At 41.2% G+C, this 25,596-nt stretch overlaps 1 protein-coding gene across 1 annotated transcript in view; it reads right to left on the bottom strand.

Annotated features, from left to right (window-relative positions):
- The window catches only part of VPS13B (vacuolar protein sorting 13 homolog B), a 5,424,989-nt gene that overhangs the window by 1,970,943 nt on the left and 3,428,450 nt on the right, over positions 1-25,596 (bottom strand). The window lies entirely within an intron of this gene.

Below are 25,596 nucleotides of genomic sequence, written 5' to 3' on the forward strand. Positions count from 1 at the left end.
TTGGGGGCAGGGTGGGGTGCGTAGCTAGCCCAAGTGCAGCGAGGGTGAGCAGAGCGGGGCTGAACCCAGACCACGAGGATCTCAGGGTCTGTGTGTGCTACGTAAGTTCTTTTCTATGTTACAGTATATTTTTGGTATATTTTTAGTCCTTATTTTGTTAGCGTTTAATTTACAGGAGTAAAACTTAAGGTGTACAGCCACTAAATTAAATGCTAAGATATTACTTTGCTTTTCAGGCAGTTTTAAGGTTATAAAATGTCAGAATAGAGCCTGGAGAATCTATATCAAACTCACCTTACCTCAATAATATGCATGAGTTTAGAAAACAACTAGAGCACAAAAACTTTTAGCACAACGACTCAGGCAACAGAAAGTAGAAAGAGCTGTTGCCAAGCTTAGGGAATCTATAATAAGAAAGATAACAAGAGATCCTGTGGAGGTATTAGAAATATTTTGGAAATTCTATGAAAGCCTGTTTAAAGCAGAGAAATATGGAAATCAAGAAAAGGTACAAATAGAAATGTTTATGGAAGAATTAAATATACCAAGATTAGAGGTAGATGAGGCTCAGTTACTAACAGGATGGGAGATGAGAGAAAAATAGTGATGTATAGCCAATCAGCAGGAAAGTTCTCAGGAAGAGATGGTATTCATGTGGAGGTCTGGAAGCTAGGAGGGAAAAAACTGATACAGATCTGGAAGGTTTTGCTTAACAGTATTTCAAGAAGAGAAGTGCCAACATTCCGGAAGAAAGCAGTGGTAGCTGTAATACTACACCATGACTGTAAAGTGTTTACGTCTATAATGGCTAAAGGAATGGCAAAAGTGATGCCAAAATTGATAGATATGGATCAATGTGGTTTTGTGGAGGGGAGGCAAACATTTGGCAACATTAACAGAATACTGATGATCCAGACAGATGCAGAATTTAAGAAAATATCACTGTTGTTGGTAGGTCATGATACACAGAAAGCATTTGACAGAGTAAGCGGAGACTTTATGAGCACGGCAATGGAATCATTTGCATTCCCTGATAAAATGATAAGGTTCATTAGGAGGATGCACAAGCGATCAGAGGTGAAAACTAAAGTGGGTGGGTTCCTCTGATAATTTCTGCTTGAGTAGAGGAACCAGGTGAGGTGTCCTCTTTCCCCTTTGTTATCTGCATTATATTTAGAGCCACTGGCAAAGAAATAACAGACTCAGAAATTCAGGGGTATAACTGGTACGGTAATCAAGAAAAGATCACAAAACAACACAGGCAGAAAGGTATTAAATAACGACCAAGGCAAGTAGAAGAAACCGAAACTTTAATATAAAATACACATAAAACAATTCAAGCTTCAGCACCTTGGCCAAAAAGGCCTTTCAATACTCTGGCCTTGGTCGTAATTTAATCAAGAAAAGATGGCTGTACCTGCAGATGGTATTATTTTATACCTGATTAAACCAGAAAAGGATAGTTCAATGTTATGGAACATGTTGAGACAGTTTCAAATCTTTCTGGGATACAAAATTAATGAAGCTAAAACAAAGGCAGTAGTGGTAAAAAATTATGTACCCACACACAAAGTGGTTCAGCAGTATCGATATTTATGGGGACATGATAAAATGAAGTACTTAAGAGTATGGATTAAAATGATTCCAGTGTGGCAGCTAAGGATATGTGGGAAGAGACTAAACACAAGATAATACAAAAACTGAGAAAGTGGAAAGTCTGTTATATGGATATGGATAATAAAATATAAGCAGTTAAAATGTTTTTAGTCCTTTTAGTCTTATACACAAGTCAGTCATATTTTTATCAACCAAAGCAAAAGTTGTGGATAGCAATTAATAAAGAGTTGAAGGATTTTATCTGGGAGGGGAAAATGGCAAGAGTCAAGTGGGATAAACTGATTCTTCCAATAGAACAAGGCAGACTGAGATAACCTGATTTGAAGTGGTACTTCAGAGCTACACAGTTAAGGCTGCTATGCATAGCACAAGCAGAAACCTATAATTTAAAGTGGAAAGGGATGATGATAAAACAGGGAGAAGTTCAAAAAACAAGAAGAGATGGGATTTTGGATGTAAATCTTTAAGGAGAATAACAATCATACACTTTATTATATTCAGGAAGTAGCAGAAAGTATTGTAAGAACTAAGCTAACACGGGAATGGAGAAAGGAGATTCTGCTGATAGGGATGACTGCAATCAGGGATACAAATAACTGACAAGAGGGAGGTGGAATTTATTGGAGCGAACTGGAAAAGAAACCAAGGTATTGGAAGCAAATAATTAGATGATGATGGAACGGGGGAATTTCACGAAACAAGAAGAGACAGGATTTTGGATGTAAATCTTTAAGAAGAATAACAACAATCATACACATTGTTATATTCAGAAAGTAACAGAAAGCATTCTAAGAACTAAGCCAACATGGAAATGGAAAAAGGAGATTCTGCCGATAGGGATGACTGCAGTTAGGGATACAGACAATAGGCAAGAGGGGGATAGACTTCTTTGGAGAAAACTGGCAAAGGAACCAAGGTATTGGGAGCAAATAATTAGAGAGGGAAAGGTAACAGAACAGGAAGATGCCAATAATTTATCTGAACTGCAGGTCAGAGATTGCTTTCCCAATCAAGGATTGATATCAGAATATAGGAAGAAAGAAAGAAATAAGGGGGTGGTCCTTAATGAAAGACCGGCACTGGTAGAGTTTTTAGTAGAATCTGGAACAAAAGCTGCAGTTAAAAAAATAATAATTAGTACTGCACATAAAATAATACATAACTATAAGAATCAATCAGAGGAGGTAAGAAAGGATTGGGAAGAGAGATTGGATAAGCAATTCACAAAGAAACAATGAGGATATATGTATGTCTCCCAAATATCAAACAACAATCTAGAACATTTAGAAGGATTTCTGCTTGGAAATGTTTACATAGGGTTTTTTATAACCCAAGTAGACTCCAGGGAATTTTTCCTCAGGTAGACAGCAAATGTTGGAGCTGTGATTGGGAAGAAAGAAGTAACTGGGAACATATTTTCTGGGAGTGTAATGAGTTGACAGACTTTAGAGATTCCTTGCAGACTACTCTATCAGAGATATGGGTGAGCAAATTGGTGTATCTAGGGAAATGATTTTTCTGAGCTATGATAGAGAATCGTAGCTTCTTAGACATACTAAGGCCTTGGTGAGTCTAATTACAATGACTGCCAAAAAGCAATTACTACAAAATGGAAATCAAAGTCTACACCAACTGTACTAGAAGTAGTGAATATAGTAACAGAGATAAAACTGTAACTGGGATCTTTAGAACAAAGTAGGAAATTACATACAAAAAAATTGGAATTGTAGGAATACATACAGGGGAGGAATTAGGTTTAAAAAATGCAGAATTTTAATGAGCTATGTAATGTTTGACTGACAATCACTGGGTACATTATAAGCGATGTGTAATGCATGCAACTAAGATTATGCCAATCTGATTTGTTTTCATTTACATAACTGTATGACCTCTTCTTACTGGTGAGGCAATTACTTCCAGAAGTGGCTGTTTGTGGGAGGGGTGGCTGGGAAAAGGGAATGCAACAGCTTCTGGATATTATCCAACTTACCCAAGAATCCTACCTGATGGCCATCCATGCAGGTAGGTAGAGGGATAACAGATACACAGCCCCTGACTGCCTCCAGGGGAAGCAGTCAGGCAGCCCTTAAAGGGTGGTCAGGCTGTATGCCTATTGAAGAAAGAAACTCTATATCCATGGTTTTGGGAACCTCCAGGACCTCTGGGTCTGCGTCAATTAAAGGGTCTGCCTCTGTCACCCTTTATCTAAGGTAGACTCAAAGGATTGACAGTGGGATTTTATAAACCATGGGGACTTGGGATCCTTTCTGATTCCTAGTATAAGATCATTATGGGGTCTCAAATTTAATGGACAGTGTCTTCCCGTCTTGTTCTCACCTCTTCATTCTCTCTCTGCAAACAGACCAAACAATCATAAGGGACATTAGTAAAAGATGCTTTGAAATTGTCCAAAAAATCCCAAAGGTAAAACCAGACCTGTCATCTTAATATGATTCCTGTGCCCTCTGCGATCATTGCTCCATTAGGTATGTTCTGCAAGAGCAGCAAAGACAGATTGATAATATTAAACATATTGTGCACAGTGGCTTCTAGGTGTTTTCTTCAGTCTGTAATAGGTGGCCATTTCAGGGAAGCTAATGCATTCTATCAGAGCTCTATGAAATCATGTCATATGACAAGCACAGCTCAAAGCCAGCAGCACAAATGTGGTTGAAATATACAGTGCAATGAAAAAGTATTTCCCCCTTCCTGATTTCTTATTTTTTTGCATGTTTGTCACAGTTAAATGTTTCAGATCATCGGGCGGCCACAGTGGTGCAGCGGTTAGCATTGCCACCTCACAGCAAGAGGTTCTCTGGTTTGATTCTCGGCTGGGGTGCCTTCTGTGCGGAGTCTGCATGTCCTCCCTGTGGTCGCGTGGGTTTCCTCCGGGTGCTCTGGTTTCCTCCCACATCCCAAAGACATGCAGTAGGTGGATTGGACACTCTAAATTGGCCCTAGGTGTGAGTGTGTGCATGCGTGTGCCTTCTGTGGAAGGTTGGTCGCCGGGCTGGCAACTCGACACCGTAAAACTCCACTGCCAATCATGAGCAGACAGGTGATCCACTGTGGCGACCCCTAACAGGGAAAAGCCGAAAAAAGAAGAAAAAGAAATGTTTCAGATCATCAAACAAATGTAAATATTAGGCAAAGATAACCCAAATAAACACAAAATGCAGTTTTTAAGTGATGATTTTATTTAAGGGAAAAAAACTAGCCAAACTTACATTGCCCTATGTGAAACAGCAATTGCCCCCTAAACCTAATAATTGGTTGTACCACCCTTAGCAGCAACAACTCCAATCAAGCGTTTGGGATAACTGGCAATGAGCCTTTCACATTGCTGTTGAGGAATTTTGGCCCACTCTTCTTTGCAGAAATATTTTAATTCAGCCATACTGGAGGGTTTCTGAGCATGAACCGCCTTTTTAAGATCATGCCACAGCATCTCAATTGGATTCAAGTCCGGACTTTGACTGGGCCACTCCAAAACCTTCATTTTGTTTTTCTTAAGCCATTCAGAGGTGGACTTGCTGGTGTGTTTTGGATCATTGTCCTGCTGCAGAACTCAAGCATGCTTCAGCTTGAGGTCACGAACTGATGGCCGGACATTCTCCTTCAAGATTTTTTGATAGAGGACAGAATTAATGGTTCCATCAATCACAGCAAGTCATCCAGGTCCAGAAGCAGCAAAGCAGTCCCAGACCATCACACTACCACCCACCATGTTTGACTGTTGGCATGATGTTCTTTTTCTGAAATGCTCTGTTACTTTTATGCCAAATATAAAAGGAAACACACCTGCCAAAAAGTTCAACTTTTGTTTAATCAGACCACAAATTATTTTCCCAAAAGTCTTTGGGATCATCAAGATGTTTTCTGGCAAAAGTGACATGAGCCTTTATGTTCTTTTTGGTCAGCAGTGGTTTTCGCCTTGGAACTCTGCCATGCATCCCATTTTTTCCCAGTCTCTTTCTTATGGTTGAGTCATGAACACTGACCTTAACTGAGGCAAGTGAGGCCTGCAGTTCTTTAGATCTTGTTCTGGGTTCTTTTGTGACCTCTTGGATGAGTCGTTGCTGCGCTCTTGGGGTAATTTTTGTTGGCCGGCCACTCCTGGGAAGGTTCACCACTGTTCCATGTTTGCTCCATTTGTGGATAATAGCTCTCACCATGGTTCACTGGAGTCCTAAAGCTTTAGAAATTGCTTTGTAACCTTTTCCAGACTGACAGATGTCAATCACTTTGTTTCTCATCTGTTCCAGAATTTCTTAAGATTGCGGCAAGATGTCTTCATTTTTGGGATCTTTTGGCCTACTTCACTTTGTCTGACAGGTTCTATTGAGGTGATCACTTGATTCAACAGGTCTGGCAGTAATCAGGCCTGGGTGTGGCTAGTGAAATTGAACTCAGCTTTCCCAAAAATGTGATTAACCACAGTTACGTTATGATTTAACGGGGGGGGGGGCAATTACTTTTTCACATAGGGCTATGTAGGTTTGGATAGCTTTTTTTTCCTTAACAAGTAAAATCATCACTGAAAAATTGCATTTTGTGTTTACTTGGGTTATCTTTGTCTAATATTTAAATTTGTTTGATGATCTGAAGCATTTAAGTGCGACAAAAAAAATGCAAATAAGAAATCAGGATGGGGGCAAATACTTTTCATTGTATGTCCCTTCCCCATTCTGTTTGCCTTGTTGCCTGGATGGACAGAAGGCAAGTTATGTTTAGTTGTCTATCTTGGTAGTTGCTGGGCAGCATGATGGAATTAACTGAAATATTCTTGGAACAAAAGGGCCTACCACTGGGTGTCTAAGAATCTTGTCAGGTTTCTTTGTTATACTATGAGGAACTGGGATCTTACCATGTCCTCCTTGTTGACAGGTCAATGAGGCTGTGTGCTAGAAGAACCACCAAGAAATATAGGAGGCTAAACCATATTCCTCAAATAGGACCTGCTTGTCCTAAGAGGTAGGGGTCTGTAGGTAGATTTTCCCTCTGAAGCCTGAGATCCAAGATCTCAATGAACGACTTCCTCCAGAGGAGACAGTGGAGATCCCTCTCTATACTCTGAGTAAGTGTCCAAAATGAATGACTCATCAGAGTGTCAATAAATCTCCCTTTACGAGTCCTCTTCCTGGGAGCCTCAGGTGGTGGAGAGGCTGTGCTGTCACAGGACTGGTCCTGAATTTGGGCAGCACTTTTGATATTGGTTTGGCTCTGGCCTTGGGACATATGAGAGGTTTGAGACAAAGATGGGAGGGTGTCTGAGGGAAAGACCTAAGCTGAAGGGTCCTGCACTGTTGCTCTATAAGGAGAGGCAGGATTTCAAATGCTGAGTCAACATCTGTCTGATATGACATTTCTCCATCAAGCTCCTTCATTGTCCTTTCCTCCAAAAAGACAAGAAATCTCAACACAGGCATCCCTGGAACTGACACAGAAGACTGACTGGAGAAGGAGATCAGCACCATGGTCTCAAAAGCCAACTACTCGGATACCAAAAAAACAGCACTATGTAAGATAGCGACAAAGATGGTAAAGTGTTATCAATGAGGCACTGGTCACAGGAGCCTCATGAACTTGAGTGGCATGGATCAGAAGTCCTCGATACCAAAGGTAGGGATGTGGCTGGCCCCAAAGAGAGGAGCTCCAGACAAGGGGTCAGCCCCAACATCTCCAGATCCAAAGACTGTTGCAGGAAGGCAGCTAGCAAAGAGGTTGAAGAACCAGCCCATTCTACCCTTGAAGTGGAGGGGGAAGGGAGTACACTCATATCCATCTGAGTCTTGATGAAAGCCCTCATCATATGATTCATTTCCATGTTGGAAGCACTTCTGAAGAATCTGAATGTCCTGATGGACAATTTTGATGTAGGTCATGAAGGAAGCCTAGAGAACACTCTCACTCTCTTTCTTGGGCTGTCTCTGAAGTACTTAGAACCAAGTCAAGAGCACTTATCCTCGACAACAATCTTCTCCAAGAGAGGAGAAGGTAATGCTGGAGCCAATAACTGAACCGATGACAGTTAGCTCTGACCTCATTATTTTAGATGGTGCTGTAACAGGGGATTTCTCAGACCTCCCTTTTCTTTGGGTCCGAATTCTTATTACCTCTGGGCTTATCTTTGTCTTTTCCTGAGCCATTTCTTTGGTAGCCTGAAGGGCAGACATTTGAAGTCAAATTTAAGAAATAATTATGTCACAGAGAAGTAGGAGGAGCCTAGCATACACTGCTTGAAACAGTGGTACACCTGAAATTAACACAGGATGTCGATGTTGCTTGGGAATGAACAACAAAAGGAAGGAACAAAGGTATGGAAAGAAAAGCCATCCTGGAGCCAGTTCCAAAATTTGAACAACTTTGCATTTTCTTCCATCAACAGCACTGTATGTGAATAAACTGAAAACATTAGTTCATATAATTTATCTTTCCTTTGCTCGTCTTCCTGCTGTATTGAAAGTAGCTGCTAAAATGAACAGTTATTTCCAGGTCACAGCTGGTACCCAGTTACTTGAGTTGAATTATCTGAAAATACTACTTCCACAATGGCTGCATAGTGAGTAACAACTTGACTCTAGTTCTTCCAGTGTGAAAACAGAAACTCAACAGGGAAGGCCAGTAGATGTTTGTGTTTATCGGTAAATTTCAGTAACTGGCTAGTAAGTGTACTGTCTGGATGTCAGGAAAAAAGAAATGCAGAGCACATGGAAAAAAAATCAGCTACAAAAAGCGAGGAAGACACACTGGCTGTGGAAAGTTCTGCAGCTGTTTAGATTACATTGCTTTTTGCTGCAGACGTGACTTCCAGTAACCTACAAGACAACTGCACACATACCTGGTTAAAACAAATGAAACACTGATGGAGTATATCAACACAAACAACAAAAGGCTAGAAAAATGGAACAGATATTCAGATGAGGTGATAAAGCTGCAAAAATAGGTTGAAATGAAGAAAAGGTTGGGTGGATATGAGACTGCTCAGGAAGAGATGTTTAAAAAAAATAATAGACCACAGAATACATATAGAAAACCTGATACTTTCAGGGTTTACCTTTGAAAGGTTGAAAATCAACCTACTGAATGGCCCTTTGTGCGAACTCGTCATTCCGATTTGCACCAACGTTCGAAAATCAACAAATCGAAAACCAGATTTGCTAATTTTCAAACTTCAATTCAAATACAAAGTGTAATACAGGGAGGCTGTGTGTTAGAAGAAATGGTCGGGTGGATATGAGACTGCTCTGGAAGAGATGTTTAAAGAAATAATAGACTACAGAATACATAGAGAAAACCTGATACTTTCAGGGTTTACCTTTGAAAGGTTGAAAATCAACCTACTGAATGGCCCTTTGTGCAAACCAGAATGACAAAAATCGTCATTCCGATTTGCACCGAAGTTCGAAAATCAACAAATCGAAAACCAGATTTGCTAATTTTTGAACCTCAATTCAAATACAAAGCCCCCCTGCGCCCCCTCACACCCCCCCTACTTTATTATTCTAACTCCGAGGTCGCACTACAGTGGGGAAAGGGTCCACTTCCCGAGCCCCACTATAGTGCACCTCGCACCAAAAATGCCGAATCTGCAATCAGCGAATGTTACTGTGCATTCGCTCATTGCGCATTCGATGCATTCCGTTTCGGCTTTCCGAAAACTTGAAAAAGTCCTTTCAGCCTTTTGAATTTCATCCATGTGCATTACGCACATGTAAAAGTAAACCACTTTCAGCTACATCAGAGAAGCTGGAAGGAACAGATTGCATTAATTTTATGAAAGCACAAATTAGCAACTGGACTAGTATTCCACAGCAGGAGTTGTTAGTTGAGAAGGTATATTGTGTGTATGCTCCAAACCTGGCTATGAGAAATCAACCTAGAACTTTAATAGTAAAGATGCAATCCTACCAGCAGACGGAGTTGATTCTAAAAAAAACTGTGGCAGAAAGACAAAATACTAAAAGTGGGAGACAGCAGAGCATTTGTGGAGAATGATTACTCAGTGTACACCAGGCAGAAGAGGAGTAAATTAATTTCACTATTCAGGGAATGTCAAGATGCAGGTATGAAATTCAAACTGCTATACCCAGCTGTCTTCAAGGTATTTTTACCCTGGAGGGACAAAATAATTTTTTGATGAAGTACATGCTAATGAGGAAATACAAAAGTTTGTCCAACAAAAAGTGAGCTGTGAAACAGGAGAAACCTTTTCCACTGTTTCAACGGAAAATTTTAGAGAGAAGGAAGGGAGAAAGAGAGCTGACCAGAAGAAGTGACAGCATGTTGGAAATGAATTAGAGGCAGGCATTGGGAGATGGAGATGAACAATAATAAAACCAGTGACTTAATGTTTGATTACAATGCAATACTTATATTTGTGAAATATGACAGAACAAGAAAATCTGGGAATATTGGACTTTTGTAGCATTTGTGTTACTTGTGGGAGACTCTAAAGTATATACCCTACTTCACGTTATTAATGTTCGTAAAAATGCTTTGGGGAGGGAAAGAGAGGGGAGAAAATTAACTAAGTAAAGAAAACATTTTTTATGAACACTACTATTTTTGTGGAATATGGTCTTCTTTGCATGCTATAAAATCAAGTTTTCTCAGTTATTATTAAGTGTAATAGGGATTGTAAATAGGTGCTGCTGCTGTTTTTTTTTTCCTTTCTTTCACCTTTCTCTCTTTCTTTTTGTTCAGTGTTAAGAAATGTAGGCACTGCACTGTAAAAAAAAAACCTGGTTAAAAAGAGGATGACAAAAGAAAAATTAATGTGCTTTTTCTCATTCTTGCATGGATGGGTGAATAACTGGATTAATGACTTTACACTTATTTAGTAACACATTTTATGAGAAATCAAGTAAATGAAAAAGAATACTGACTATTATACGGATTTTTTCTAGCAAATGAATATATTCTTAGTAGCAATTCTGTATCTGGCCCTCATGTCTCCATGGAAACAATCAGATAAATTCTGGTTCTCGTGTCTCCATGGAGACAATCTGATAAAGAGAAATTGGTTACAGTCTACTGGAGAGTGACTTACTGGGAAAAAAAAAACAAAAGAGAAACTGGTTAGCAGATACTGTTCTCTGAAAACACTCAAGGGGAGAGCTATAAAGATAAGACAAAATCGGTTAGCACTTAGTAAAAGCACAGGCTGCACCATACATCTTAGCATATATAACACCTTTCTTTTAGATTAACTCAAGTCTGTGAATGTGCTGTCAGTTTGGGGCATTTGTTCCTATTAGGAGGGTAAAACTTCAGTATTTGAAGATGTACATAGTTTTGCATGTTAATATTAAATTAATAGGTTTTAAGGTGAGTTTTTTTGAGGGATTTCAATAAAATAAAAAGTTTTATAAGATGTGACATAGGCTGGAATTTGATTTGCAAGAGTGAAGATGTGCCTGGGGGACCCAGTCGGAAAATATAACTAAGGAGGGTAGATTTTTAAAGAAATTTATGAAAATATTTGGCATGGAAGATGTCAATTGAGTACTAGGAGTTTGGAGTGAAGTTGCATACAATTCCGCAAGATACAAAAACTGGGCTAGGCTAGACATAATTTACATTTTACAGGAACATGTAGGCAAAGAGAAATAAATAAGGGGTGCTAAATGAAAGACCATTACTGGTAAGAGTTTTTAGTAGAATCAAGAACAGAAGCTGCCATTAAAAAAATAAATAATTAGTAGAGCATATAAAATATTGCATGATAACTATAAGAATCAATCAGAGTAGGTTAGAAAGGATTGGGAAGACAGACTGGACAATCAATTCACAAAGAAACAATGGGAGGATATATGTATGTCTCCAAAATATACAACAAAAGCTTGAAGATTTAGGATTTTTTCTTGGAAATGTTTACATAGATATTTTTATATCCCAAGTAGACACCAAATAATTTTTCCTTAGGTAGACAGCAAATATTGGAGAGTGCCAGGGAACAAACAGGTAACTGAGAACATATTTCTGGAAGTGTGGCGAGTTGGCAGACTAAGGATTCCCTGCGGGATGCACTGTTTGAGATGCAGATTGATTGACAGGGGGAGATGATTTTTTATGAGCTATGATACAGAATCAGAATTGCCTAGACATGGAAAGGCTTTGCAGTATCTAATTATGGTGGCTGACAAAAAATCAATTACTAGAAAATGGAAATCAAAAACTAAACCAAATATACTAGAAGTAGTAATATAGTAACAGAGATAAAACAACTGGAATTGAGATCTTTAGAAAAGGGTAGGAGCAAAGTACATAGGAAAAATGGGAACTGCGGAAACAACACATACAGGGGAGGAATGAGGTTTAAAAGAAGGAAGGACTTAAATGAGCTATGTAATGTTTGAATGAAGACTATTGGGTAGATTATAAGTAACGTATAATGACTGCAACTGGAAGCATGTCAGTATGGTTTGTGATGTAAAATGCTTGCAACTGGGATTGTGTTGGTGTGGTTTGTTTTCATTTATATAAATGTATGATTTCCTATGCCGTACATAATGGTTTAATAAAGATGTTTCTTGTTTAAAAAAAGGGGCAGGAATTGAATAATTTATGTAAAGTTGCTTAGGTTATATGATATACAGCAATATATGTGAAGTATAATGCTTGTGAACTTGTTAATACAGCTTGATTACTTTTATATAAATGTAGATTTGTCTATGTCACGAGTGATAATTAAATAAAGGTGTTAAAAATGACAAAAAAAGGATATGAAAATGCTAAAACTACAGCACTCCAAATTGTTCTAAGAATGTTCAACAGAAAGAGTGATCTGAAATTAATTAACCAAAAAAAAAAATCAACAAAAGATAAAGTTTACTGATGCAAAAGTCACATTGAAAGTTTAGTGACAGTACTTCAAAGTGATACCAAATTACACATGTAAACAAATCTACTTTTAATAAAAAATGCAGTTAAGCCACAAATTAGCATCTTCAAGCTGGACTATCTGTACACTAGGAGACACAATTAAAAACATAAATGTTTTTTCTAGCTATTTCCTCTTCTTTTCTTTGGTTCTTTCCATTCCTAGAATAACCCTCTAGATGTGGTGACTGAATGCCAGAGATCAGAAATGTTCAAGTTCAAAAGTTCATATTACAATGTAATATTTCTAACTCTCAAAGCAAAGTACAAAAGAACCTCCCTGGGGATCTCTCTGGAAATCAGTATTACTGTAAGTAAGTGTTTTACTCCATAATGTACTGCACAGTTGGCGACCCAGCTGTAAAAGTCAACTCCAGCACTAGTAACTGGCTGACAGAAACATATGCTATGTACCCTCTGCTACTACAAAAAGCATGAAAAAACATTCTCATCAGCTGAAACATGAATGTCTCTGAATGCCTGAAATACATTAGGTGGACTACTACAATATCAAAGGGTTACATGAAAAATAGATACACAACAAAGGAAGGATGACAGCCAGCAACCTTAAACATTCTATACGTAATTCCTTACATAAAGAGCAGTGTCATTTAGAACACGTCAAAAAGCAATTTTCTATTTTCTCAGCTATTAGAAGCAGTGTTACTATACTTGCTGCTATGTGATGGAGAACACATTATGCTATTCCGCTAGCTAACAGTGTGAGTTTGGATGCAACAGGATTTTAGCATCACTGGTAGCTCAAAGTAGGAGCTGTTTTTTGGTGCAGAACTGTAACATGCATAACAGAATACCTCCTTATTATGGACTCAACAAAATATAATCTTGCTAAAGCACTGGTCTTTACCTTGGGCCTTATTATCTTCCCCTCCCTAGCATTGATCCGTGGCCTCAAACGACTGGGATTACATGAATGTATAGGCAAGTACAGTCATGTCAGGATAATAACAGTGACAGTAGATGACTGATTACTGGGATCCTTGATGATGGAAATCATTTTACATAACTGATATTAGCTGAAGGCAGACAGTAATCTTCCAGACAGTTCTTTTTTTTTTGACAATTATACATCCATAGAGGTATTTGGCTATAATCCTGTAGTGTGACCAGGCTACCTATCACAAGTGTGAGCTCAAACAATCAGAAAAGTAAACTGCAATTTAAAAAAAGAAAAAAAAAATTCTTAAACTCACTGTTACAAAATCTTGCAAGGGCTGAGGGGATTACAATCTTCAAAGATGCTGTATTTTGGACTGGGGAATACTTTTGCCCCATTGCTATGTCATACTCATTACATACTTCCTTAAATCTGCCCCTGCAGTTCTGCTAATCTGGGAATCGCAGGCACTGCCCTTATTATTGCAGCAGGCATCCCCATGGCCACTAGAGGGCACAACTCTGTTTTTTTTATTTTGGTTGCAAGGAACAGTACAGTTGTATACACTTACCAATAAGTGTAGATGTTCGAGTGTATTCACTGTTGCAGTCATCACATTTGGGTTATCTGCTTGCAGTAGCCCTCAGTCGGCCTGATTAACAAAGTCTTGGGTCCTGGATTGGTTGTTGTCCCTTCTTCCGTGACATCAGGTCATTGGGGTATAAAACATGCAGCCGACGCCATTACATCAGTTTTCTTGCCCCAAATGCCAGGTGCCCCCCCCCCCCCCCTCTAACGGGAAGCCATTAGATCTATAAATATACAAGGTTATACCTCCACCAAAAAAGCAAATACACCAAAAAGCTTTTGAGCATAGTAGAGTAGAGGTATAGCCAAAAGAAGTAAGGGGGCTGGAGGGAGGGTAACCAGGACTGCAGCAGTGAATACACTAGAACATCTACACTTATGGTAAGTATACACAACTGTACTATGTTCTTCGTGTTCCATTGTTGCAGTCATCACATTTATGTAGATTCCTAAAGCTAAGGATGGGAGGAGGAATTTAGATAGCATTAACACAAGCTATAAGGCCCTGCAAGACTGCAGTGGCAAAGCCAGCTCTGGATTTAGAGAAAATTGGCAGATGGTAATGCTTGGTGAAAGTATGTACAGAACTCCAGGTAGCAGCATATAGGATGTCCCTGGTAGGGATGCCTCTGAGAATGACTGTAGAGGTAGATGCAGCCCTGGTTGAGTGGGGTCTGATCCCCTGTGGGATAGGCTTTCCATGGTGCTTGTAGCAAAAAAGAATGCAATGGCCTATCCATTTGGAAATGGTTTGCTTTGAAATAGCCTTCCCCTCTGCCCCTGCAGCAAATGCCACCAGCAATTGGTCAGATTTCCTTTGAGGTTTAGTCCTGTCCAAGTAGAATCTAAGTTGTCTGTGCACATATAAGGAGTGCAGTATCCATTCCCCTTTGTTCTGTGGATTAGGAAAGAACGTTGGCAAATGAATGGATTGATTAAGGGCCACACTGGATACCACCGTGGGCATGAAGGAGGGATTGGTCCTGAGGGGACACCCTGTCCACACGAAAGATGATGAAAAGTTCCACTGCCATGAGGGCCTGCAATTCAGATACCCTTCTTGCTGAAGTGACTGCTAAAAGGAAAGCTGTTTTCCACGAAAGGAATTTTAAGTCTGCAGTAGCAGCTGGTTCAAAAGGAGGCAGAGTGAGTTTCTCCAATACAAAGTTAAGGTCCCAGTCAGGAGTTGGAGCTCTCCTGGGCGGTCATAAATTTTTGGCCCTTCTGCTTGAGCAGTGGATGAGAGAACAAGGGAGGTTCTGTGTTATAATGAGTTGAAATGGTTGAGGAGGGAATTTTGATATAGGAGAAAGACAGACCCTTTTGAAGCATCTCAGTTAAGTATTGTAAAATCTGAGGTAAATTGGACACTGCTGTGCTCATCCCTTGAATATGGTTCAAGGCACAGAATCCTTTCCATTTTTCAGCATAAGATTTTCTAGTACTAGGTCTCCTTGCCTCTAAGATGATATCCATCACTGGTTTACTGAGGAATGGTTAAGGAGAGATTAGGTAATTAGCCAGGCTGCTAGGTTCAGTGTTTGAAGCTGAGGGTGCAATATCTGGTTCTCCTGCTGAGACAATAGGGTATGAGTCTGAGGCAGATGCCATGGGGCCAACAGTGACATACTGCGCAAGAGGGGGTACCAGTGCTGGCGTGCCCAGTCTGGTGCAATCAAAATCGTCCTTGGTTTGTTTTGTTTGATCTTTAGTAGTACTTTGGAGAGCAGAGGCAGAGGAGGAAAGGCATAAACTGATAGGTTTTTCCAGCTGAAGGACAGAGCATCCACTTTCCAAGCTTGTTTGTGGGGAGTCCTTGTGCAAAATTTGTCCAATTGATAGTTCTGGGGGAGGCAAACAGGTCTATAGCTGGACTCCCCCATTTGCTTGTCAACATGTTGAAAATCCTTGGTTCCAGTTTCCACTCGTGTGGATCCATGAAGTTTCTGCTTAGTTCGTCTGCCAGTGTATTTAGTTTTCCTGGCAGGAACTGAGCTTGTAGATGCACTTGGTAGTTCAGGGCTGTGTTCCACAATGCCATGGCTAGTTTGCAGAGGGGGTAAGAATGTGTACCCCCCCCCGCTTGTTTATGTACCATATAACAGTGGTGTTGTCTGTCTTTACCATTAATTGTCCTGGACGAATGTGGTCCTTGAAGGCTGTCAGAGCATTCTGTATGGCTAACATTTCTTTTTGATTGATATGCAGGTGCATTTGACTAGGGTTCCAATTGCACTGAATGCACTTCCCTGCCAGATGAGCCCCCCCCATGCATAGTCTGATGTGTCTGTTGTTAGGGTTTGGGCGGCAGAGGGTAGTGTGAATGGTAGTCCCTTGTTCTGGTGGCAGGCCTCTGCCCACCAAAGAAACTGTAGGCGTAGGCAAGGTATGATAGGAATCATTGCTTCTAGATCCTGAGAATGTTGACACCATAGGCTTTTTAGATACCACTGTAGTGTCCTCATATGCAGTCTTGCACATGGAATTAGAAGACTGCAGGAGGCCATGAACCCCAAGGCTTGTAGTATCTGCCTTGCAGATAGCAGGGTTTTTGTGGCCACTTGTTTGAAGTAGGTTGTTAAATGAATTTGTTTCTCTGGCATGAGGAAGGCCATCTGGGAAGTTGTATTCAAGCTTGCTCCCAGGAATATAATTTGTAGACAGGTGTACAAGGTGTGATTTCTTTTTGTTTATAGTGTATCCCAGACAAGTTAGCACCCTTTGTACAAAGGCCAGATTATTCAAAAGTATATCCTAGCTTTCTGCCTGAATTAGACAATCGTCCAGGTATGGGTATATTTGAATATTTCTTTGCCTGCAAAATGCAATGACTGGAGCTAGGCACTTTGTGAATACCCTGGGTGCAGTAGATAAGCCAAAGGGGAGTGCAGAAAACTGATAGCGTGTGTAGCCTGCTTTGACGCATAGGTATCTTCTGCAAGAGTCCCTGATTGGGATGTGCAGATATGCTTCCTTTAAATCTAGTGTTGCCAACCAGGTGTCTCTGCCTAGCATAGGGAGCAACTGGTGAAGAGTCAGCATCTTGAATTTTGGAGTCACCAAAAAGGTACTTAAGAGTAGACAGGTCCAGGATAGGACGCCAAGAACTGTCTTTCTGGGTACCAGAAAAATTCTCGAGTAGAAACCTTGTCCCCTTTCCTCTTCTGGTACCAACTGAATAGCCCACATGCTTAAGAGAGAAAGTACTTGCTTTTGGGCCTCTGCCCACTGATTTGGGGGTAGATCTGGCCATCCGCTTGGTGTTGGTAACATGTGAAAGTGAAATCTGTATCCCTGGGACACTATATTTAAAACCCATTTGTCCTGAGTAATGAGTGCCCAATTCTTTGCATGAAAAGCAATCTTTCCTCCCAAAGGCACAATCAGTTGAGAAGTGCTTGGAAGTTTTAAAAAGAAGTCATTGAGACAGTTTACCATAGGGAGGAGTTTTATTACTCCCAGATGTGGAGGGCCCCCCCCCCCCACTGCTTAGTCCTGTGCGTACCTGGAGTCTCTATCAGAGAGGGTAGGATTTTTGGCAGTAGTAGCTTTAATGCCCTTGGGTCCCTGCGAAATGGTCACTGGATCCGCAGTAGGATTTTTAAAAAGGAACTTGTGAGAATCAGGGACCTTGTAATACCTATCAGGTTTTCTGGGAGCAGGAGGTAAAAGTCAGGGACCAAGCTGGATTCCGAAAAGACATCATCAACAATGTCTAGTACAGGAGGCATGGCTAAAGGCCTGTGCTGGGGCAGTAGTAAGAAGTCCCTAAGCCTCTTTTTTGAATCAGAGTAATCCTGGCTTTCCCAGTGGAAATGCTCCCTAAGAGTATGCAAGGTTTCACCAAAAGAGAAATCATCTGGAGAGGATACGGAGGGAATACAGTCCTCTTCATCGGAATCCTCATAAGCAGATAAGGGTAAATCCAGGTCATCAGAAGAAACAGAAATTTCAGAATCCTGGTCAGAAGATTCATAAGCAAATTCAGTCTTAGGTCTCTTAGAAGGGGATGGTTGGCTTCCTCTGATTAAAGTTAGAAGGTCTTCAGCCATTCTTATCATTTGTTTTTTAGGCATAGAGGCCAGAGCATGCAGCCTGGGTGTTGGTTTTCTAGGCAAGGTTCGAGCTTTAGGCCTTAAAGAAGAAGGTGGCGTCGGTTTAATATGCAAGTCCGTAGCCTGAATACACCCTCAGAAAGCGGTGTCTGCACAGTGGCTCTGGACCCATCCAAGGTAGAGACATCCTCAGGTTCCACAGTTGAAGCGTCTCGCAGCATACCGGACTCCAAATGGGTCTCAGTAGAGGCTTACGAATCAAAAGTAGTGGGTATCAGGGGCTGCGAAAGTGGCTCACTGAGTACCGGCGAACTGGCGACTGGCTTAGGAGAAGCGTTGTCAGCAGCTTTGGACCTAGGCGGCCTGTCTCTGTCTTTATCTTTGCGTTTTTTCGGAATGCCAGTAGTCAGATGGCTTACCGATGACATATCTGGATAACTGAACCGAGAACCGAAATATTTAGAGGCATAAATATACCGACGATGGATAGCTCGTTGGTTAAGTAAGGCACAAAACTGACAACGAGGTACATCGTGGTCAGGGCCTAGGCAAGAAAATCTTTATGAGGTATTTGTTTTCCACAAGAAATGCAATTATTAACTTTTACTGACATCGGTAAAGAGCAAGAAAAAGTTTCCCCAACGGGGTAATTAGCTTTAATTGAAGACTTTGGTTCTGAAACTCGAAAATGAAAATTTCAGGAGTTGACCGACACTAGCGAACTACTACTGCTTCGGGCACCACACGGCAAGATAGACTGATGTAATGGTATTGGCTGCATGTTTTATACCCCTGACGACCTGACGTCACGGAAGAAGGCACAGCAACCGACGCAGGACCCAGGACTTTGTTAATCAGGCCGACTGAGGGCTACTGCAAGCAGATAACCCAAATGTGATGACTGCAACAGTGAAACAAGAAGAACATGTACAGTTGTGTATACTTACTATAAAAGTAAATGTTCAAGTGTATTCACTGTTGCAGTCATCACATTTGGGTTATCCCTGCCAAGGTAGCCCTCGGCTGGCCCTTAATACCAGAGGCTTAGTAATTCTGCATCAGTTGCTTTCACTTCTGGACTGACATCAGGTTGTCAGTAGTATAAAGTAAGGCAGCCGATGACATTACATCAGGTTTTTCTTGCCCTGTCAGGAGCCCCCAAGTGGGAGCCAGGATATGGTGGAAGAACCCCACCAGTAAAAAGTAAACACCAAAAAGTTCCTTGTAAGGACAGAGAGAGAAAGAAGAGGAGGATGGAGAGAGAGAGAGAGAGAGAAAGAAGAGGGGGATGGAGAGAGGGAAACCAGGACTGCAACAGTGAATACACTCGAACATCTACATTTACGGTAAGTGTACACAACTGTACTACGTTCTTTGTGTTTCACTGCTGCAATCAACACATTTGGGTTGATTCCCAAAGCTGAGGAAAAGGTTGGAGGCAGTCAAGAAGACTAGGGGCTGGCTAGGATGCCCTGTAAGACTGCAGTGACAAAGTCTGCCCTGGATTTGGAGAAGATAGGCAGGTGGTAATGCTTGGTGAAAGTGTGAACAGACGTCCAGCTGGCAGCCTCCAGGATGTCCCTGGTGGGGACTCCTCTGAGGAAAGCTGCAGAGGTGGAGGCTGCTCTGGTAGAGTGAGTCCTGACCCCCCTTAGGAGGAGGTTTTCCATGTTGCTTGTAACAGAAATGGATGCAGTGTGCTTTCCATTTGGAAATCGTCTGTTTGGAGATGGCTTTGCACTCTGCCCCTGCAGCAAAGATGACCAGTAATTGATCAGTCTTTCTGAATGATTTAGTCCTGTCTAGACAGAATCTGAGCTATCTGTGCACATCTAAAGAGTGCAGGATCCTTTCCCTCTTGTTTTGTGGGTTAGGGAAAAAGGTGGGCAAATGAATGGATTGGTTGAGAGCCACACTGGACACCACTTTTGGCATGAAGGATGGGTTAGTCCGGAGGGACACCCTGTCAGCATGAAAGATGATGAAGAGCTCTACAGCCATGAGTGCTTGTAGTGCAGAGCCTCTTCTGGCTGAAGTGATGGCCAGAAGAAAAGCTGTCTTCCAGGAGAGAAATTTTAACTCTGCTGAAGATGCTGGTTCAAAGGGGGGCAGGGTGAGCTGTGAGCTTTTCCAACACAAAGTTAAGGTTCCAAGCTGGGGTAGGTGCTCTTCTGGGTGGCCTCAATTTGCTAGCCCATCTTAGGAATTGCTTGATCAAAGGGTGTGAGAAAAGGGGGTGCTCAGTGTGGAAATGAGCAGAGATAGCAGAGGCATGAATTTTACTAAAGGAAAAGAAGAGACCACTGTGTAGTAGGTCAGCTAGGGAATCCAGGATGAGAGGTAGGGAGGGTTGTGCTGTATTGGCTCTGTTAGCCTGAATCCAAGTACAAAACCTTTTCCATTTGTCAGCATAAGACTTTCTTGTGCTAGGTCATCTAGCCTCATGTACAACATCTAGAACCTGTTTACTGAGGTTGGCAGACTGATCACTGGTCAGAAAATAAGCGAGGCTACCAAATTGAGGGTCTGCAATTGGGGATGCATGAATTCGCCTTCCCTCTGGGTCAGGAGGGTTGGGGTCTGAGGGAGAAGCCATGGTGGCAGTGGGGACAGGCTGCGCAGCAGTGGGTACCAGTGCTGGTGAGGCCAATCTGGAGCAATCAAAATTGTCCTTGGTTTTTCCTCCCTTATTTTGAGCAGTACCCTGGTGATGAGAGGTAGTGGGGGAAATGCATAGACTGAGGGATTGACCCAGGGGAAGGATAGGGCATCCACTTTGTAAGCCATGCAGTGATGCCCCCTGATGCAGAACTTGCTGAGCTGATGGGTTGGTGTGGGAGGCAAAGAGGTCAATCTTCAGGGTGCCCCGTTTCTGAGTTATTAGAGTGAAAGTTCTTTGGTCTAGCTGCCACTCGTGTGGGTCCAGAAGATTTCTGCTTAAGTGGTCTGCCAGAGAGTTGAGAGAGCCTGGCAGGAATTGGGCTAACAGGTGGAGATGCATGGCAGAGGCTGTGTGCCAAAGGGTCATGCCTAGCCTGCATTGAGGGCAAGAGTGAGTCCCTCACTGCTTGTTGATATACCACATCACAGTGGTGTTGTGTATTCTGATCAGGAGAGCCCCTGGGGAGAGAAGGGGCCTGAAAGTTGTCAATGCATGCTGGAAAGCTAACATCTCTTTTTGGTTGATGTGCAGTTGGATTTGCTGTGGGCTCCATTGGCCCTGTATGCACCTGCCATCCAGGTGTGCACCCCAGGCATAGTCTAATGCATCTGTGGTGAGGGTCTGGGTGGCAGGGGGTGGTGATAAAGGTAGTCCCTTGTTGTGGAAGCATGCTGCTGCCCACCAAAGAAAATTTTTCTTTAGGCAAGGTATCATCGGTATACGTTTCCAGGTCTTGACAGTGTTGAAACCAAAGGCATTTTAGGTACCATTGAAGTTTCCTCATTTGCAGTCTGGCATATGGAATGAGTAGAATGCAAAATGCCATGAACCCCAGAGCTTGTAGGATTTTCCTTGCAGATAACTGGGGTCTTGTGGCTAGTTGAGAGTAGTAGGCTGTCAGGTAAGTTTGCTTTTCTGGTGTAGCGAATGCCATCTGGGATGCTGTGTCCAGGCTTGCTCCCAGGAATATAATCCTTTGGGTGGGTACTAGTTTGGATTTCTTTTCATTGATAGTATACCCTAGGGAGGTCAGTAGGGACTTTACAAAGGCCAGCTGCTTGAGCAGCTTTTCCTGACTGTCTGCCTGAATTAGGCAGTCGTCTAAGTATGGGTAAATTTAGATAGTCCTTTATCTGCAAAAGGCAATGGCGGGAGCCAGACATTTTGTGAAAATTGTGTGAGCGGTAGATAAGCCAAAGGGAAGCGCAGAGAACTGAAAGTGCAGAGATCCTGCCCTGAAACTCAGATATTTCCTGCATGATTCTCTGATAGGAATGTGGAGGTAGGCCTTTTTTAGGTCTAGGGTGGCTAGCCAAGCATCATTGGACAGCATGGGTAGCACCTGCTGGAGGGTGAGCATTTTGAATTTTGGTATCACCAGGAAGGTGTTTAAAATGGAGAGATCGAGGATGGGGTGCCAGGTGCCCTTTTTTCTGGGTACCAGAAAAAGTCTGGAGTAGAAACCTTGGCCTATCTGTCCACATGAAAGGTTAACAAAGGCTTATATAGTTACAATAGTAACAGTAACATCATGCCCAGGTAAAAACAGTAGTTTAAACTGTAGTCATACATCCTACAGAATCTTATGCTGACCAGTGACAGAAAACAAACACACACACACATAAATCAGTAGAAAAGCAAGCAACCAAAAAAAACACTATGTGGTAAAGGGCTATGTATACTATACCATCAGATGGAATAGAGGAAGGGAGTTAATTATGTAGCAGCAATTCTTGTTTTCAAACATTTGGTATTATGGTGAGTAGCTTTACACAAATGTTACGTTCATTATAAGAATCACTGTTGCAAGAAATTGTTATACAACTGCAATATTACCTAGCAGTACATTTACCAGCTTCCAAAAGAAAAGTAAACATATCCTGCAGGACAGCCACAGCAAATCCTGCCAAACCTCTATACTAGACATCTAATCTGTTAATGTTCAGAGTTCTTGTACAATAGATGTCCTCGTTTGCTGACATCATTTGCTGTCGTGTTATTTATATTATTTTTTTTTTATCTGCCTGCATAAAATCTATGTGAATAAGTGTTGGGCTGCCTTGCATTTGGAGGATTTTAATCCAACTGAGAGTTGGGCAAATGGTTGAAGGTCCAAGGCTGGTAACAGCTTTTGGGCTTCATATTACAACAAGTTTTAATTGGTTCTATTGTTTTCTTGACTATTACAGTGTGAAGAAGCACTAAGCACAGCATCACAGAACTAATAATTCAACAGTGGGAAGTGTACTCAACAGATTTCTTCACTCCAAGTACTACAGATGGAGAACTTCTAACACTGGAGAGTTGCTGACTCAATTCTTCTTAGTTCTGAAGGTTTGTGCACAGCTGCAATAGTCTTCTCTTAGCTGAGATGATATAGACAGATCGGATAAAAGCTGTGCTGTACAGTGTGTATCACAGTAGCACCTATGAATAAAATAGCTCAACATACCCCTCTACATTTACTTCCCAGACCTTCTTTTAATCTGTAAAACTCCAATTAATTCCTTAGCCTCTGCTCACTCCTCACATACACAGTCAACAAGTCAAGAAGAGTAAATTAACTTCTCCCATTGCCAGGCATATAGCATATGAAATCCTAAGGTATTGGAAGAACTATCTTATGCTCAATGATAATGAACGTCTAACTTAACCCAAAAAGAACTGAGAGATGTGTAATTTCTTAACTAAAATGGAGGCATTACTCGCTCAACCAGTAGTACGTAGTGAGATAAACATCGTCTTACTCCACCTACCCCTATGCAATATTCACACACTACAAGCCCTAAATTGTCTTAAAAATTCTATACCTAAGCCTTCTAGAACTCCTAAATTTAGGCATTAGCTTAAGCCCTTAATTCTGCCTCTTGAATGCTACCCACCATCAACAGGTCTAGAACAACATGTAATATGTTCCGACACTATAGTACACACAATTACATAAACAAGTTACATCACCAGCATACAGAAGCCCTTAAGGCAGCTGAACCTAGCTTGTTGATTTGGCAATGTTCTGGTCAGAAGTGATTCCACAGTTAAGTACACAGATACTCACCAGGATGAGCAAAGACAAACCAATGGTTAGAGGGGTCTCAGGTACCAGGATTCAAAACGTTACTAGGACCCTTGAAGTCCTTTCATCCCAGGTGCACACACAACCTGTTCATTTTGCATGTGGGAGTGAACAACTTAAGATGTACTGCCTTGGATCAGAAAAAGAGGGACATGACAGAGCTCTCAGTACATGCATCTAAACTGGATATGAAACTAGTATTAAGCAGAGTCCTACATTCACGTGGAATGATGCAGCAATACAAACAAAAGATAAATGATTTTAATTATTGGCTTAGTTACTGTTGTCACACTGAGGTGATTCAATATATATGCACCTAGGAGGAGATGACTGGCAACCCCTGCTGTTTTACTAAGGATTATCTGGATCTTTCTCGTCACAGCTTTGGTATATTGCCCAAGATTTTTTTCTTCCCCCCCATAGTGCCTTTTTTATACAAGGTAAATCTTCTCAAATTACCTACATATTTAATCAAAATCAAACCAGCATTAAGGTGCACTGTTCAATAATAGAAGCCTTAACAAAATGTTGTACTCCTTCCAGACATTTTTAACTTCTGGAAAATATAGATATATGTGTATTTACTGAAATATGATTTCAGAACAGTGATAGCAGCCCCAGACTGCAGGGATTCAATATTTACCACTTCTTCAGACCCAATGCCAAACTGGAACGTGTAGATGGAGGGGGTGTATCTGTGTTCCTAAGAAACCATATCACTTCTAGATTCATATTGCAAGGCAATGATTTTGAACCCCTCCACATTCTCACAATAAACAAAACAAAGTACCACATCACTGCCAACCACCATGCCAGGAAACCACAAGGTATATCTGACATCCCTCACTATATTGCCCAAAACTATCACCTTCGGTGACTTAAACTCCTCTTCCATTAATTAGGGAATTTACACTAACACAAGCAAGTATGCTCAGTGATTGCTAGGACTTCATTAAAGCCTACTTAGACAAACTAGTCCAAACCTCAACAAGGGACAAAAACTTTTGAGCCTGATTACCACCAATCTAGCTCCCCTATGCTCAGCACCTAGTTACCAAATTACTTGTCAAACCTGACCACTGTGTTGTCGTACCCTAAATTTAAGACCTGAGTTACGTTATAACTCCATCTTCAGAGGCTACTCCAAGGCAAGTCTACTCATGCTAACGGATGACCTGCTGAAATTCATACACCCACTTGTCCCAGATGACCCCTCATAATATGCAGCCTTATTTATAGACAAGTTCTATGCCCCACCTCCAGGCTTGCATTAAAGTCTTAGCTTCATTAGGAATAAATACATTGCCAAATCTAAGAGCAAACCAATTTTATGAACCCACAGTATTTACAAACTATACAGTAAGAGGAAGAGACTTATACCCCCACCAGTTAGAAAATAACTCAAAAATATGAACTAAGAGCTTAGAAACAAAAAAATAAATCATCCAAAAGCAAGTCTGAACTGAAAATTGCCACCCACATCAGGAATAACCACAAAGCCTTCTTCAGCTATGACAGGAACCTCAAAAGTAGCATCTGGCATTACTCTGAGATGATACAAAACACCACATACTCATCCCCAAAAAACATAGCTAATATATTAGCAGACAATTTCATCTCATACTTTATTCCCCTATCTCCACCACATTATCCTCAGCACATTAGTATGTCTATACTGTTTCCCATCATAACCTCTGAGCAAGTACTAAATAGCTCTCACCAAGGGTAAGAACACTAGCTGCATAAGCCTATATTATGAGTCAGACTACCTTCTTGCCAGCAGCAGACATTTGTCTGGTTGATTCATTACTAACTCTAT

The sequence above is a fragment of the Protopterus annectens genome, chromosome 3.part0 (genome assembly GCF_019279795.1).
Source record: "Protopterus annectens isolate FY-2018-M chromosome 3.part0, PAN1.0, whole genome shotgun sequence".
In the NCBI taxonomy this organism is placed as follows: domain Eukaryota; kingdom Metazoa; phylum Chordata; order Ceratodontiformes; family Protopteridae; genus Protopterus; species Protopterus annectens.